Consider the following 18,580-nt stretch of genomic DNA (forward strand, 5'->3'; position numbering starts at 1 on the left):
TGGGTCAACTGTAAAGATACTATCAGTGTGTCAACGACCTGTTTTTGTCGTTTTAAAATATTCAATTGTTTTTTTTTTAATTAGAGGCTAGCGAAATTTATTGTTCCATTCAGATGTATGTCATAAAATGAGAAATTTTCTTATGACTCACTTAAAAGTGTGTAAGCGAAATTGAAAACGTTCTTGAATAGTTTTTGAATAACCCATGTTACATTCCAATAAGTTCCCGTTTATTTTTGGCCTACACTGGATTTGTGGATTTCAACAGCATCGACGCGGCGACTAGCACGAAGACACGCGAACCCAATCAGTTCGACCATGTGCTCGATTTCTTCATTTTATGCAAAAATATTTTATTCTTAGATATCGAGTCGCTCTCCGTAGTGGTGTGTCATACTCGGTAGTCACGAGGTTGTTTATCGTTGCTGATGGAGCAGACTTTAAGCAGCTGTGAGCGCCTTCCTTCGCTATAATAGGAAGCTTTAAACAGTTCAATAACTTGGTGGGAATCTCGTTTAAATTTGGTTACCTTGTTACCTATGGTATTTTCAGTTATACAGCATCGTTGTTAGAGCATATGTTTTTGATGTTTTCATACAACCACAACAAGAGAGCTTCACTCAACGCCGCAAGCGATTCATGCTATAATTATACTCTACTCGAAACTATAAGCGCCAAGCGTTACTGCAGTCACAATCAGTCGGATAATTGCTGTGTGAATGTGTGTAGGAAAATTTCCTACGTCCAAACTTCCTTTCAACAGTTGGATATCACATTTGCACTATAATTGCGGTCGCCGGTTGGGTGATTCAGAGTTAAGGAACTTTCGAACAAAAAATTTCACTGATTTCCATTTTCAAAAAAATTGTAATTATGTTCTCATGGCACAAAGTGTGCTGAAAGGAAAGTATAATCTCAGTATGTTCTTAGGATCAGTTCTTCAATAATGTCGACGTAATAACTAACTAGATTGAGTCAGAAGTAACTCGAAACGTACTGGCAACCTTAAATGTGAAAACAATGTTCGAGTGCATCTGTCTGTATAATTACTACAGGTTAGCTGTAAAGGTAGAGATGAGGATCGCCCCGTCGATTATTTTTATATGATCTTTTCGATCATCTTGACCTATTAGATAATCGGAAGCGCTCTAATGATGATGTTTTTACAATCTAATTAACACTTGTTATTTAATAGACTTATAGAATGGCTTGGATTAAACATAATATGCGTAACAAAATATTGAAATTTGACTGGATGGTGCACAGGTAGGTCTCGCTGGCTTCTTACAAGGCTCTGGAAACGTAGATCGATTTTGAAGTCCGGCGTGATCTCGCGAACCAGACGATGGAGGGGCAGCTTGCGGATTAGTAGCTCTGTCGATTTCTGATGGCGACGAATTTCTTGCAGGGCGACTGTTTCCTGGTCGTTATCGCCCCCTCACTCGTGTCCGTGCTATGTGCCCTTCAGTCCTGCATACGGTTCCGTTCGGCTACTAATATCAACCAAAACTAATATGTCGTATTTTCCCCACCATTCGTCCTGTGCCACACTTGCATTTTCAGCTTTTCATCATTCCAACAATATTTTCAAATATTGTTGAGGTTTTTAAAAATGAGCTTTCCAAAAATATCCCCAAAAAACTATGTATGCAAAAGACGGTCAGATTGCATAGAAATGGTTTGGACCATTAGAAATTTCAACAGTATTTCCGCTGAAAATATTATACATAGTTCTATCGTAAACAAAATTACAACACAACACTCCGTGATTGATGGAGCATTCTGTCTGACCCTTTAGGGCTTACCCATTGCTGTATTTTACCGTTTCGGTTTGCAAAACTGATTCTAGATCTTCGCAATGCACGTTTAAAATTATTCCACCCACAGTCAGTAGACAAAAGAAAAAGTTACACGAGAAAGGCATTTTTACACCATTCGATAGATCAAAATACTTTAACACCTGCATGTACTTTTCTTTATGCAAATTTAAAAACTACTTTCACCTGTCTATATCGTACCCTATCAAGCAGGATTCTAGATTGCCGCTCATATAAGAAAGAGGTTAGTTGACGCAGTTCCAAGGCCAGCAAGGCTTTATTTATTACACCATTCGAAACTGCTCAAACTTGATCAACAAGCATCTAGATGTGTTTTTCATTAGGTTGATGCAAAAGATTTCGGTGCATGTCATTACCAGAAGAATTTACGATAATGCGATAATCATGTTATGATATATTAATCATGAGTTCAACATTACTATGAGAGTGCCCAACCTTGTTTTATATTTGCTTCACTTTTTTCACTTAGAATATATTACACCGGAAAGTTTGACATGTAATATCTACTTTAAACAATGAAAAAAGTAATCGCCGTTTCACATAAAAATAAATGATCACTTACATTTGTTCTTCGGTTCAAAAAACATTTTCCATTTTGCCTTTGCCTTCTTTACGTGGTATGCAAATAATTTGAGCATTACACATTACAAACATGTTCATTACTCTGTATTATTTGTTTTGCTGCTAATGGGTATTTTTCCCCTTAAAAACGGTTCTATCATGTTCTCCGTTCAGTTATATTCGATTGAAAAAAAGTTCTCATTCTATTTGTAGAGAGGACATAGTGTGGCTCACAATCGCGTAATCGCGATCATCCACGCATACCTGCGTCCGTGACCTCGCAAACATAAATAGGGTGTTTAATGTTGCCAGTTATTGCTTTGGTGAATCTTAATCGCAAGATTCGTTTTTATTTACTTATATTATATATTGTGCCCTTCATGCACGAAATAGCTTTAATCCAATTTTTTTCTTTAGCGAAAATATTTACAAAAAAATACATAAAGCCGTGTCATTCTAAACTAAATATCGCTCTTTCCGTCTTTTCTGGTACTGTAGCATGATACTGACATAGAGTCCTTCCGAGCACCTATGGATGGGAAATGTCGGAGTCATTATCGCAGCAGGGAGCGGGCATAGCGTAGTTGGTAAATCGCTTGCCTTGTACGCAGTTTACCTGGATTCGATTCCCAACCGCGCACAGAAGGTTAGAAATTTTTCTAAAGGGATTGTTCTAACCCGAAAAGAGGCAAATGGCCATGAGGTTAAAACCTATATAATCAAAATAAAAAAGTACAATATACCTATGATTTCAATAGAAAAAAATCTCCTTATAACTTGCTCTGTTAAAAAAAATCGAGAAATTAGATTGACGTCACTCACAGTGTAATTTCTCGTACTAGTAACGCGAGTAGTTTGGTTTTACTTCAACTTAAGTAATTTCCCTACCTATAATATGCATGCATCAAGCGTCTCGATACAAAACTATTCTATCCACAATCGTAAGCCAGTCCCATGTAGATAGGGAATTCCATTGAACATGGACTGATTTGCGATTATGGGCAATATTGCCAATTAAAGTGCTGATCAATATATCAACCCTGGATGAAACATTCATAAATATCCTCATATAACTGACACTACAAAATAGGCAAAGTCAATTAAGGGTCCTATTCGCAACAATTTCACACCTTTATGTCTAGCGGCTATCATCGTTATCGCATGTCACTAGTATTCCAAGATGTAACACCATTCGGACTGTCTCGTTCTCTACCAGCTACCACGTACTTTGTCTTGTCAGAGTATATTGACAGTCCTATTCTCGCAGTCTCTCTTTCAGAAAGCAAAATAACCGCAAAAATGATGCCGATGTTTTCCGCGAAGCCATGAAGAATGGGAGATCTCGTGAGGATGGTTCCGTTCTTTTGTACACCAGGTCTTCGTATCACACGTTCGAATGCTACGTTGAACAATAGAGAGTGCATTGCCCTACTTCAATCCATCTAACGTCACAAACAAGTCGGATGACTGTCTATTTTGACGCTTGATTCCAGCGTCATACGAATCAGCTTAATTAGTTTTGTTGGAAAACCATGTAATCTGTAAGAGTTTGTTTAGTTCCACTGAATCGTACTCTACATTGAAATGTGAGTCACAAAATTTTAATCCCAAAATTTGTCGCAGGGGTAGTCCGTCGTCAATCGTCCTTCATGAAATCCGCTGTGGAATAAAAGAGAGTACCTTGTAGATGGCATTGAGGATCGTTATGTTTCTATAGTTATTACACTTGAGAATAGAGCATACGAGGCCATCCAACCCATCCGAAGGCTTTTCTTTGGCCGAGATTCTATCTTTCCCAACGGCCTTACCGCTTTCAGCTCTCGTATGGCTTTTCGCGCTTCGTATAGTTAGGGAGATCCACAGCTTATCCATTAATCCCCATTCTCAAAATGCTCCTTCCACCTTCCTGGCAACCTGTACGATCTGTCAACAGATTCCCGCATCGGTCGATAATCATAAGAGGCATTGGGGTGCTCTTTTCATCCTCATATTTTCATTCCTCGGAAAGCTTCCCTCTGCCTCATCGAGCACCGTTTCGTCGTGCCCACGTTGTCTGCGACGATGAAGGTTTTTCTCGGTTGCTCTCAGCTCACTATAACGTTCCCTGTTCTTACTTCTAGCTGCTGCAACAACCGGCTTCTCGCCCGGTTTTTTTCGTCCGTCGCTCTTTGACGCTCAGCATCGAACCATCCCTTCCGCTGGTTTCTGCGTATTGTACCCAACGTTTCTTGAGCTTGTGCGACCACCCCTGGGCTGCTACTCCGTTATCGATCTGGACTAGCTGAAGTTGTACAGAGAAATAAGAAGATAATTATGCTTGGGAGTAGCGAAACATCTTTCAATGTGCAACTCCTGGTAATCCTAAAGTGTTTATTGATCAATACCGGCACTTGCCAGGCCCGAACGTAGATCGCGGAAGGAAAGGGAAGGAATGGTTAGTCCGATACTTGCTGTTAAGGACAACACTGCAGGGCAATCCGAATTAAAACCCTATGATGTAAGCTGCAATGTGCAAGGAGATGAGACGTCAGTTCGGTTGATAGATGACAGCAAACGTCGTGGAGAGTGAAGAGAAGAATTAGTGAAATCATTATATTGTCACGTTAGGAAGTCGAGGTGGTATAAAGCGAAATTGTAAGTTTTAAGTTATGGGTTTGGTAGCTGATTATCAATATCATTTATTACATTATGTTCTCTCTTCTTATATTAAACATATGCTACTTAATCTACTTAAACTAGCACACTAAATCTAATTAAACTAGGAAACTTAATCTACTTAAACTAAGGCAACGTAAGAGTTGAGGTTAAGGTGGTGATATTGAATTACATGAGGCACACATTACGAGCAAGAAAAGTGAGTTCTAAGCTTAAATCTAATCTTTGTAATTAATCCTAATGCACAATTTAAAACCAGGATACGAAGTCATTTGCGGAAAATTGGGATAAAGCTATCTAAAGGAGGAAAGCGAGAAGAAACTTATTGCAAGATACTCCCGATGAATTTATTGAACTAAATTAAAGAGAATAAAATCTTTCAGCTTTGATCCGACGGAAAGGACGATTTCAAGGAAGTTTCTTTGTTAAAATTCAGAACACTTGCTTTTGCTAGAGGCTGTATATACTACTGCGCACTCCACAAGAATCACAGGAGGAGGATATTTTTGTTAGTAAGAGTATATAAGTTGGATCTATTTCTTCTTTACCGACGCTAGAGAGGTGACTTCACTATCTGGACTAGATATCGATCCACTAAACTCATAGACCGGGGACCAACGGCTTTACTTCCCTTCCGAAGGAAGACGTGATCACAGATTTTTTCACCTCAGAAAAATATCTCAACGACCTCGGCTGGAATTGAACTCAAGCCAACTGGAATGAGTGGCGGTCACGCTTATCACTCAACCACCGGCGCCGTCTGTATGTATGTCGTACGGTTCTCTCACGCCTGAAACCGGTTATGCTGGACACGCGAAAGTAAACGTTCGGTCCTCGGAAGATCATTCATCATGGCTGATCGGATGGAGCTGACGATAATTTGGTGGGTTCTTTCAGCACAAAATCCATCGAGTTAGCCGCACACCACTCCTGTACGGCTTTGAAGTAGCTTGTCGCCAAATTAAGACAAAGCACAGTTTTTCATCGTGCTGTTTTTTAAAACGACAATAGTCGTTTTAGTAGACACTTAGTTTCGTGAATCTCACCGTTCATGGTGCTTTTGGTCACGAATAGAGCTTCCATTTCCCGGGTGTTTTAAGATTCTCAGGACTCGGGAAATAAAAATCGAAATTCCCGGGATCCCGGGAATACAGAATAACAATAAAAATACCTAGCTTTTGTTTTAATCAAAAAGAATCTTTTCATGTTCTGTGTGTGATTTTGAAAACCGATTGATTTTATTGCATTCTTTTTGAAAAAATCCTTTCGCGGCCATCTACTAATTAGTATTTTTAGAGTAATACAAATCATTGAAATTATCCTGTACGTTGATAACTTATGCTTAGTTCATACATGGCCTTCTTCATTTGGACGTGTTTTCTTGGTTTCTTTCAAAAATATTGGAAATTACGAGCAGTTGCTCGTTATAGAAAATTGTAGTTTTTGGTGAAGCATTTTCATATTTCTTCATTTCAAATCTTGACAGCAAAAAGTAATTGCGTTTGTTTGCAAACAAACTGTATTGGTAGAATAATTGGATTGAAAAATGTCAAGCCTCACAATGAACGAGTGCAAAACTACCATTAACTCGCATTGTATAACTGAAATCCTACCGCAACAACAATTCGTATCACAAGATGGAATATATGCAATAACCCTTTTTTATATTCCTACTGCAAGAAACGCGAGAACCACGCATTAGTAAACCTTAAGGGAATTGCCCCGCTCAGAAGATTCGATCATCTGTTAGCGAAGTGGAATATTAATTGATAGAAAAAATATGAGGAATTCTGAAATACGATGTTGACTGTGTTTAGTTTTATCACTAAAAGAATGTTGTAAGAACTGCTCACATTATTCAAGTTAAGAATAACCATAAACCGACCAATGTATTTGTGAATATATTTATAGCCACATAAAAAATGTTCAATCCAAATATTACCTGCAGATATTCTATAGAAGGTCATATATCTTTTGGAGAAAAAGAAAACAAGCCTTCCCGGGATTTCCGAATCTCGGAAAGTATTGAAAAAAATCCCGGGACACGGGTATCCCGGGAAAAGCAAAAATTCCATGATTCCCGGGATATAAATTGCAGGGTTGGAAGCTCTAGTCACGAATGGCTTACTACACTTGTCACAAGTTCATGTGTCCCGCCAAATCTGGTATGTGTGTGTGTTAACCATCCTAACTCCCACTAGCTGGTAGTGATTTACAGAAAAAATATGTTTGCATGTATTTTAACATATCCATGCAAATAACTTGGTTCAAGGATTTAGGTAGGTGTTAGCTCAATTGACTTTCCAATGACCCATTTCGTGTACAGCGCCAGACATGTTCCGAGGTCATCGTTCCATCAACCAGCCCCGCCTTACTGTAATGTTTGTATCAAATGGATTATAACATTACAATAAGACTTTCGATTCCTTACATAAGGTAAGAAATCGACACGTATTTAGTGTATTTATTTGATTTTTATATATATAAATTAGAATGTCTGTAGAAAAATATACCAATTTTTCTATTTTCTTCCTCATCTCCTACTTACGCGAGTGACTGATACTTGCTTATCCATTTTTCGTCCCATTCCAAACCTTCTCCAGATATCCTCAAAATCTCCAGCTTCTTTCTCACGCATCAAACAGCCCGAGCAATCCTTTCTCTTTCTCACGTTTGCAAGTACAGCGCAATTTATCAACAACAGTATGCATGCAGCAGATACAGAAGACTCCACTGGCCACGCACGTGGTCCTGACCCGAAAAAGGTTTGGAAAATGTCGGAAGAAAAAGAAAAACTGACCTGCAGGTTTCCGAATGTGGAACAAAGAAATTGGTGCGACACCTATCGGGCGATAGCTACGGGTGACGCGCTGATAATTTGGAATCGCCACTTTTTTCATCAAGTGACGCCGAAAATTTTTCACTTTTTGGGAATGATTTATCACTGGGAAAAACACTTTTTTGTGAGTTTTTGATCTCCAATATTATTATTTACGTTGTTAAAACACTTTTTTCTTCCCCGCATCGGGAATAGACGGCCCGTATTGCGGGGGGAGCACTTTTGACACTAATGCTGTGTGACTTTGAATCACTTTACGCCGGGATGAAAAACTCCAAAAAAATCACTGAATTCCACTTCCGATTTACGAAAACTGTTCACCGAGTCGTTCTTCGTATTTAAAAACACTTTTCTTTGATAATCCGTACCGAAAAACTACGATTTTAGACCGACTAGCGAGGAGCTCCAAAACAGTCGACCGATCGCGGCTAAGGTACACACTAAACCTTCATGTGTCCCGCCAAATCTGGTGCTTTTAAACGAATTTCGACAGCTTATTCCGTTTGAAACAGTCCTTCACAGCAAACTTTTCCTTACTCGTGAAATATTCCTTCACCGATAACTATTCGGCATCCGCTTCGAGGTAAATATCATCATTCGCAGCGCCGGTATTGCGTCAGCAGCGTCGTGTAGATCCTTTGGGTGCGTAGTTTGCCAGCACTTTAAATATGTACTGGCGCTTTGGGAAGTTGCATCTTGAACGTTTTTAATTCGCATCGTTTCTTGGACCTCTGGGCGATACTTTGGCAAACATGAAGTTTCTTTGTTTAAGTCCCACGTCGAAATATTCGGATTCTGTTTGAAATTAGCAATTTCTCGTTTTTTTGCATGTTGCTCCCGGCTTTCGTCCAGCGTTCCTGGAGCCGTTGGAGAACCATTCAGACGGTCGAATGATGTATATTCATCAGTTTTCGCAAAGTGGGATACGACAACCCAGAATTTTCGACGTGGATGACTAAGTTCTTTCGCTGTTTGCTGACTATCTTCCATCTCGACCGGAATCTCACTGAAAACTGCACAAATGTGCGGATGTAAATAGTGCACTCTAAAGAGAAACTTGGCAAAATTTGTATAAAAGTATAAAAATAGTTACGTAAGGTTGACAGTGTGTATGTGTTTATACAATCCATCTCCCACTGCCCGGCAGTGGGAGATGGATTTTATGGAAGAAACTTGTCTGCATCTATTTATTAATAAATTTTGTACTGCACATAGATGTATACTCAGGTTTTTTTTACGCGGGGGATACAGGCCGCGTAAATGAAACCCGCGCAAATTTAAAAATTCGCGTAAATGAAGACCGCGTAAATTTAGGAATCCGCATTAATAGGAACCTCGTTAATGGATACCGCGTAAATTCAAAAATTCGCGTAAATGAAAATCGCGTAAATTTCAAAAACCGCGTAAATTTCAAAATCCGCGTAAATGAAAACCGTGTAAATTGCAAATTCCGCGTAAAAAAAACTGAGTGTACACATGTTTAGCCCTAGAGATGAAAGGCGATAGCTCTATTGTACATCCAACGACCCATTTCAAGAATGCCTGGTCATACACGTACATACTGAGGCCGTGTTCATATATAATAATCCCCGCGCGAATACATCCACGTATCAATTGGATATTCGCACTTCCAGAATGAAAAATAATATTTTTGATTATGTCATGTATTTACAATAAGCTAAAATATATAAACATTGAAGTACAACACAAAACCCGCCAGCGTGTGGCTCTGAATTTGTTACTTGATGGCATTTCTGCGAAGAATTCTCCTCCATCCAGAATCAGTGAAAGCGTTGCATCAACTAGCCAAGTTCAGATGGCGCTGTGGATGCTAAGTGGTCGTATTTTTTGGTGGCTTGATTCAAATACATTACTACGTCAAATTTCTCGCAATATTTTTGCTTACTAATACATAATAACACAACAGGAGAAACGACGTACTGTGCGATTAACTTCGATTTCCTGTTAAATATACCATATGCCACCGCAAAATTTTAAAAACTATTGGACGAATACAAAATCATTTCCGAGTGATTCGGCAGTGCTGCCACTTTTTCCAATAGTAACGGAAGGTTGAAAGTTTCGCAATAATTATCGACTCACCCTTTATGTCGGGGGTTTTCTTTAATTTTCTTTATCACCACCTTGCTCTACTTTGAGCTCTATGGCTGTTACTAAAAATGTTTATGTAGTGTTCAATGTTTTTGGTTTCAGTAATCAACTCTTGATTTTTAGTCTTACTCATATCGAACTTCCTTGGACCATGTGTCCAAAATTTTTGAACACATGTCTGATTCCTGGAAATTCACAAAATCCTAAACCAAGAATTATGGAATTATTAAATAATTCTTACTTCCGGACTCTCATATAAATTATTTGATCACTGTGTGGTGTGTTTATTCAGGCTTCTAAGTTTTTGGATTGCTCAATTCCCAGACATCTCGGAAATTAGATCCAGAGATCTAACATCTGTGTTACGAACAGCTTAATATCGGATGCCTAAATTTCTAGACATTTGTGGAACGTGATCCCTTCCATAGACTGATTCGATTGACGGTATTGCAAACATCTTCAAGTAGTACATGTATCAGTTTGAATAAACTTCATACATCAATTATTAGCAATTAATAGGAGTTGATTTTAAATGGTCAACTAGGAAATAGATATTTATATTCCCTCCGCATGATACTGTACCTTGATAGGGTCCGGGAGCTTTTCCACCAAAGCAGTATTACAGTGATTATATCACAGAAACTTGGGATACGATTATTTTCTTTTTAGTTAAGCTACATTGTGATTAATTTTAGTACTTAGCTTGGCGACCTTTATTGTCCACTGCCATGGTCAAATAATATACAATATGCCCAATTCTCTCTAGAGGCACCCTTCTTTTATTGCTATATTTTAAATTGGATCCATGCTAACACTCGCTAACACAAATTGTTTTTCTCTCATATACAATCACAATCTCTTATTCCAAATGTACAAACGTGGCCTTCGCGATAACACAAACTTGGTCACGAAGGCGAACGCCCGCGATCTCGTCAACATTCAAACACCCCGGAAATTAAATGAACGTTTGCACCTAAAAATTTACTAACGCGTTCTCAAGCATCAACTCACCGCTCGCGCAATTATGGATCAGTGACGGCCGGAAGTCTCTACTCCTGATCCTAGCAACCCAAACTCATGCCTTCATTAGGGCCAATAGAAATAAAATCTAGACAAGATATCTACACGCGATCATTGAAGAATATGCGAATGGCCATACGCTTTTAAAAATGTGTCCACGCAAAGTTACATACAAACTAGCACACGCGACAAAAACGTCAACATATGAACGCTCGAGTCCTTCGCGATCATCCACGCACAACCACACACACGATCTCGTAAAAGTGGTAACACCCCGGTGACTAAGTGAATGGTTTAGCACTTATAAATTCATAAACGCTGTCTCCAGAGTGAAACTTCAAATGCCCGTGTTCGTGCGATCATGGATCGGTTTCGTCCGGAAACCCCTATTCTCGGCTCTAGTAGCATAAGTCCAATGCCTTCAGGTGGACCAATCAAAAAGATGATACTCATATTTACTATACTATACGTTCCATGGCGACATAAAAATCGAATTTATGAATATCACATTCAGAATCACGGCCCGGTACAATTGGCCTAAAGCAGTGTTTTAGTGGGCGCCACTGTCTCGGCTGCAAATTGTATGTGATTCTGACGGGGAGCCCTTCCGAGAACCTAACTCTACAGCTCCAGTAGGACAACTCTCGAAAAAAAAACTTGATCTCATTATCAGTCGTTGCATTATACACCGTTAGTGCCGCAGTAATAGCCAAACTTAGTTGGTCACGAATGTTGAGGTATTTTTCCAAATTATCCTGATTATTGTGTTTCCTGTAAATTTTGTGAGCTTTTTGCTTCCGATTTTTCAAATTAATAATTTCCTTGTTGAACCAACCTGGATTTTTGCATGCATGATTTCGTCGTTTTTTCGTGAGTGGAACTTCCTCCTGTATTATTCGCCAAAAAATATTATAAAAGATCTCCACTGTACATTCAATTTTCTCATGATTCTTGAAAAGGGACTGCCAATTTGCACTGCTTAATTTATATTTAATATTTTCATAATTAGCTTTTCTATAATTGAAGTCATAGTCGATGGAATTATGATTCTTGTGCACAAAAACAGAGAATTCTATTGCTGCAGTGTGATAGTTTTCATTTTTCTATAAGGGAGAATGAGATTCATCAACACAGAAATCTTCATTAATGTTTGTTAAAAGCAGATCTAAATAACGATTGTGTTGAATTTTATATGGTTTATTTGATTTAGTCCCACCAATGCAATTTTCTCAAACATATATTGTAATGTTTCGTTTTCACCAACGTCAGGAAGTAGAATATTCTCATTTTCAGAGTCAGGAATAAAGTCTAAGTTGCACACCAAGAAATAATGAAATTTAAACGACATGTAAATCAATACGAATGTAAACATACAAAGCTTGAATCAAAAATATGATTGAAAATTAAGTTGAATTAGATGCACTCAATGAGAGCAGCAAAAAGCGTATGATTTTACATTTTCGTTCGTGTAACATTACATGTTATTTATTTTACAGCAATATTGAATTAAAAATACATTAAAATGGATTTGTATTCCGTTTAATGGAACTGTAATCTTCAATCATCGTGGAAAATTATAATAAAATTCGTTGAAGAAAGTACGACAAGTTGTGTGTATTTGTGGTGGAACTTAATTTTACATTTATATTCATGCTCCAAATATGTACATGAAAATAAATTTAAAATTACAAAATATTTTTTATGTGTGCGCTGATTAAAATCACCATATATGTGAACTTAAAATTCTGGAGGAAAATTGGAGATCTGCTTGAAAGAAAATCTCATATGTTGATTTGCAAGCTAGATCCGGTGAAAAATATACTGATACAAAAATGTGGATTTCATCAGCGATATGTGCTTTAACCCATACATGTTCAAATTCTTCGAATTTTGGTGAAACTATAAGACTGGTATTAACTTTCGATGAAACTGCGATGAGAACTCCTCCACCTGACATTCTTTTGGTTAGTCGTAAATCACGATCAACTCTAAAACACTGCCAAAAACCTCCTCACTTTTTACATCCTCATTCCAACTTGTTTCGGTACCTAGAATTATCGAAAATGAGGAGCCTAATGTATTCTTATGGATTTCGTTCATCTTTACGGCGCTCCTCATTCTATTAAAGTTTTGACAGTAAACCAAAATTTCAGTGGCTTAGGGGCCGTTCAAACCACGTAGACTCATGGGGGGAACGGGGGGGGGGTCTGGCAAAAGTCTACGTTTGTCTACGAGGGGGGGAGGGGGGGGGGGTGTCTTTGAAAACTCTACGTAGACTTTTATTTTTTGTTATTCTCGTATTACTAATTATAAATGGGATTCAAAATATCGGTTTATTCAGTATTTATGCAGACACTTCAAAGCTAGTAGTACACTATTGAGGTAATTACTTGTTAAGCGACCACTCGACCCAGAAACCACGATTTTTTGGACAACTTCACACGTTGTTTTTTCTTGCGTATATTTTGATATAGTTTTGATCTAGGAATAATACAAAATGACAGTTCCAAAGACGATCGCCCAAAATTCCTCTCGACGGAAGATTTTGACTATGAAAGCATCTGAGACACCACTAGTTAGCAGACATGCATGGACCATTAAATGCATGAACCATAAAGAGTCAAATGGTCAAAGTTAAGCATTGTAACAACAAAACACTCGACAACAATAAGTGGATTATTTTTTTTATTTTTTATTTATTGATTTCAGTGGTTAAAGCAGTAGTGTAGTTAAACTTCTACAACAAAGTGTTTACTCGAGTTAATCAGTTTCTCTTGCAATCATTTACACTGATTTCAAAATCTTTAAACATCGGTTAGATTTTACGTCTTGACCCTACGCAACTCCGTGCAAACCGGTTCTACTATATTTATCTTCGAAAATAGTCGGAGTTAAACTTTGATACTTTACGATAATACTCTTAGGTAATACGGCTATTAATTACATAAGAATAATAAATATTTTTGGGAAGATTTAAAAAGCTTCGTTCCCTTAATCAAATAAGGCAATTTAGACTATCTTATTATCTTAGAAATATTGAAATGTGTTCACGAAAAGTGAAATTTGTGTGCATGTTTGGTTTATTATTTTAGTCTTCATGATAGTACACATCGACAGTATTATTTTGTAATTGTTTCTTATAATTTAACAATTTTGAATGCACTAGTAAGGCTCAAAAAGTGTTTAGCAATTTTGCATTGTCGGTGTAGGTCGCACTTCGGCAAAAATTTAAGCTAGTTATTGCAATATATCTTTTTACATATATTTGAGTGACTAACCTTGAAAAGTATTCCGCTACACAAACATTGGAAAGCACCTGATATTAATTGATTTGATCAATCATAGACAAAAAACCAATGTGAAAAACCTTTTTGCCTTTCTCAATAGAAAGGTATTGCAATTGCTCTGAAAACCGACTTTTTAACGGAGGCCCGGAGGGCCGAGTGACATATACCATTCGATTCAGTTCGTCGAGTTCGGCAAATGTCTGTGTGTGTGTATGTATGTGTGTGTGTATGTATGTGTGTGTGTATGTGCGTCTGTGTGTGTACGCGAACACAATCTCACTCACTTTTCTCAGAGATGGATGAACCGATTTTTACAAACCCAAATGAAAGGTGCAACGTTCCCATAGGCTGCTATTGAATTTCTAATGGATCCGACTTCCGGTTCCGGAATTACAGGGTGATGAGTACGATCACGCAGAAAACGTCGATTTTAAGAAATTCTGCAATGAATGTATAATGGTGAAAATTTTTCCAAAATGTGACCACAACTGCTTCGATTTGTAGTACTAGGTCATTAACAGCCATTCAAAGTCTCTTTGGTCACATTGGCCACCATCATCGGTTCCGGAAGCCCTGGCGGAAGTATCTAAATTCGGAATAACAGTCACATCGGTTTCTCGGAGATGGCTAAACCGATTCGACTAAACTTGGCCTCAAATGAAAGGTATTGCGTCCCCGTAAATGGCTATTTAATTTCATCCCGATCCGACTTCCGGTTCCGGAGTTACAGGTTGTGGCGTGCGATCACATAGCAAATTGTGATTCAAACCGATACTCCGATGAAAGCAAAAAAGGTAAAAATTTCGCTAAAATGTCTCTCAAATAACTTAACTTTGCAGTTCTAGGTCACCGACGGCCAAAAAAACTTTCGTTGACTACATTGACCACCATAGACGGTTCCGGAAGTGCCCGGGAAAAGCGGCCATCTTTCATAACTAGCAAACTCATATCAGTTTCTCGGAAATGGTTGGGCCGATTTTCACAAACTTAGTCCCAAATGATAGCTATATTATCCCCACAGATGTCTGTAACATTTCGCACGGACCGCTTGTATGGTTCCGGAAATATAGACTGAACGGTCCGGTCACACATGAAATTCCCATATAAGCCGGAACTCAAAATTTTTTTCAAAGGGGGGACCCCATGAAATTTCAGAAATCGAATTCGTATTTTTGATGCCAAACATCTTTAAAATGCATGAAACGTCGAGATTTTATGTTATCTCGAAAAATTTTTTTTTATAAAAATCGACTTTTTGGGACTTTGCCGATTTCGCACCTTTTTGCCTTTCTCATATAAAGAAAGGCTATGCAATCACTGTAAAAATCGACTTTTTAACCGAGGCCCGGAGGGCCGAGTATTATACACCATTCGATTCAGTTCGTCGAGATCGGCAAATGTCTGTGTGTGTGTATGTATGTGTGTGTGTATGTGTGTGTATGTGTGTGTGTGTCATTTAAACTCACACAATTTTCTCAGAGATGGCTAAATCGATTTTCGCAAACTTAGTTTCATCTGAAAGGTATAACGCTCCCATAAGCTGCTATTGAATTTTTAGTTGATCCGACTTCCGGTTCCGGAGTTACGGGTTGAAGAGTGCGGTCACACAGCAAATTCCCATATAAACTGGTACCACCATAATGTTCAAATGATGTAAAACATATTAAAATTGATGTAACATTACTCTAGTTTGCGGGTCTGGATCACTAATGATCAATCAAAGCAGCTTTGACCACATTGGCCACCTATGACGGTTCATGACGCCCTCGGGGAACCCGCCAAGTTCCTAAGCTAATATCACACCCATTCCACAACGAATTCTCTACCGATTTTTACAAACTTGATTTCAAATGAAAGATACAGTAATACCATTGACTGTTGCTGAATTTCATTCGGTTCTGACTCTTGCTTCCGGAGTTACAGGGGTGTTAGTAAGGATACACTGGAATTTCCCATATTAATCGGTACAATCGTAATACCTCAGAGGCTAAAAACTATTGAAATGGTCACCAAATTACTTCTAATCGTAGATCTAGATCACTGATTGCCAATCAAACATTCTTTGAATATATTGTCCACTATCGACGATTCCGGAAGTCCGGAATTCCGGGCATATTCCACAATTAAAGTCACATCGGTTCATCGGTGATGACTGAACCGATTTTCTCAAACCAAGTCTCAAATGGAAGGCAAAATATGCAGTTGAGTATTGCGTAGCCGCCCCTCCCCCCCCCCTCCCCACCTTGCCCTTACACCTCCCTCCTTCATCACTCCCCTCTTCTTGGATCACCCTCACGCCCAGATTTCCTTCATCCACCCCGTATACCGAAATAAGATGAAGGATTTCTGACGCATCCTCCACACCCACTCTACTAAACCCCCATTCCCTACACATTCTAACGCATTCCACCAACCTTTGCAAATTATAATCACATGAAGATAACATTGAACTCATGCTTATTAAGCTAATTAAATATTATTCTTTTGCCTTTCTTATATAGAAAGGTTATGCAATTGCTCCAAAAACCGACCTTCTAACCGAGGCCCGGAGGGCCGAGTCTCATATAACATTCGACTCAGTTCGCCGAGATCGCAAAATATCTGTGTGTATGTATGTGTGTATGTGTATGTGTGTATGTATGTGTGTGTATGTGCGGATTTGTTAACAAAATGTCCACATCGGTTACTCGGAGATGGCTGAACCGATTTTTACAAACTAAGATTCAAATGAAAGGTATAATTTTCCCATAGGTTGCTATTGAATTTCATTTTCAACCGACATCTTGTTCCGAATTACGAGTTGAAGAGTATGGTTACAAAACAAAATTTGTTGATTTTTCCAAATCGGTTTCTCGGAATTTTCTGAACCGATTTTGACAAACTTAATTTTAAATGAAAGGTCCATCAGCTGCTGTTGAATTTTGTGTGGATCCGAGTTCTGGTTCCTGAATTACAGGGTGATACGTACGATCACGCAGCAAATCCCGATTCTAACGAATTCTGCGATGCATGTAAAAAGGTGAAATTTTTCCAAAATGTAAACACAACTGTTGAATTTGAAGATCTAGGTCAGCAACAGTCATTCAAAGTCTCTTTGGCCACACTGGCCACCATCGACGGATCCGGAAGCATCCAAATTCAGAATAACGGATATATTGGTTTCTCGAAAATAGCTATACCGATTTGATCAACTTAGTCTCAAATGAAAGGTGTTGCGTCGTCGGAAACTGATATTAAATTCCATCTCCATCCGACTTCCGGCTTCGGAGTTACGGGTTGTGGAGTGCGATCACATAGAAAACTCCGATTCAAACCGATACCGCGATGAATGCAAAAAAGTGCTCCTATACATACTTACCAAGTGTAATAAGAATGAAAGACATTTCCATTATGTTATATTGTTCGAACTAGCTATTAAATCATAGTTTGGAGAAATGAGAAAGGCACAATTGCACCTCTAGGTGGATTAAAACAGGTTTTTTAATACCGTAAACCGGGGTGACATTGATCACTTTTCGAAGTAATTATTACATATTTTTAGACGCAACACATTTTTTTCAAGTTTATTATTTTTAAAGCATGTACTGACGTATGGAGAACAAGATTGGATGGTTTTACCTAAAATTTTCCGCTTACAGCTATTTTTCCAAAAATAATTTCAAGTTGAAGTCCGTTTTCGTATTCCGGGGTGACTTTGATAACCTGCATGTTCACCCACGTTAAGTTATTGATGTCAATGTTTTTCATTCAAATGTTTGTTTAAACTAGTTCTGGAATTATACTCATTGTTAAATAGACGTTTATTGATGTTATAAAAGTATTTCAATGTACTGTAAAATTCAAGTATCCAAAATTCGTATAATTTGTGTCCAACTAGAATAAAAGATTCTGAAAACTTTTAAAAGTGCTAAAGTTGTTTAATTTCAGTGCTTTATCAATGTACAAAAAGTTTCATCCATTTTAACACGTTAGAATATTGAACAATAAAAAAATGTTGCGAATTTTCGCTTAAAATAATTTGAAATAATTGCCAACTAGTTTCACAAAAAAATGTATTTAAAATAAACAAACTCTTAAAAGTAAATTTGGCACATCCCACTATAAAGGCAAATAAAAACTCGCATGGAATTTATTACTCTTGCTCAAATCTGAGATTTTTTTGTTTTATAAAAAAATAGACACTTAACAAAGTTCCGTAAAACTAAACTTAACTCAAATTTCGGTCTTTTGTAGTTTTTTTACCCAAAAACCGAACAATATACTCAAAA

At 38.0% G+C, this 18,580-nt stretch overlaps 1 protein-coding gene across 1 annotated transcript in view; it reads left to right on the plus strand.

Annotated features, from left to right (window-relative positions):
• Positions 1-18,580, plus strand: part of LOC131681002 (reticulophagy regulator 1) — a 60,125-nt gene that overhangs the window by 1,182 nt on the left and 40,363 nt on the right. The gene's annotated exons all lie outside the window — the stretch shown is intronic.

This window comes from Topomyia yanbarensis, chromosome 1 (genome assembly GCF_030247195.1).
Source record: "Topomyia yanbarensis strain Yona2022 chromosome 1, ASM3024719v1, whole genome shotgun sequence".
Taxonomy (NCBI): domain Eukaryota; kingdom Metazoa; phylum Arthropoda; class Insecta; order Diptera; family Culicidae; genus Topomyia; species Topomyia yanbarensis.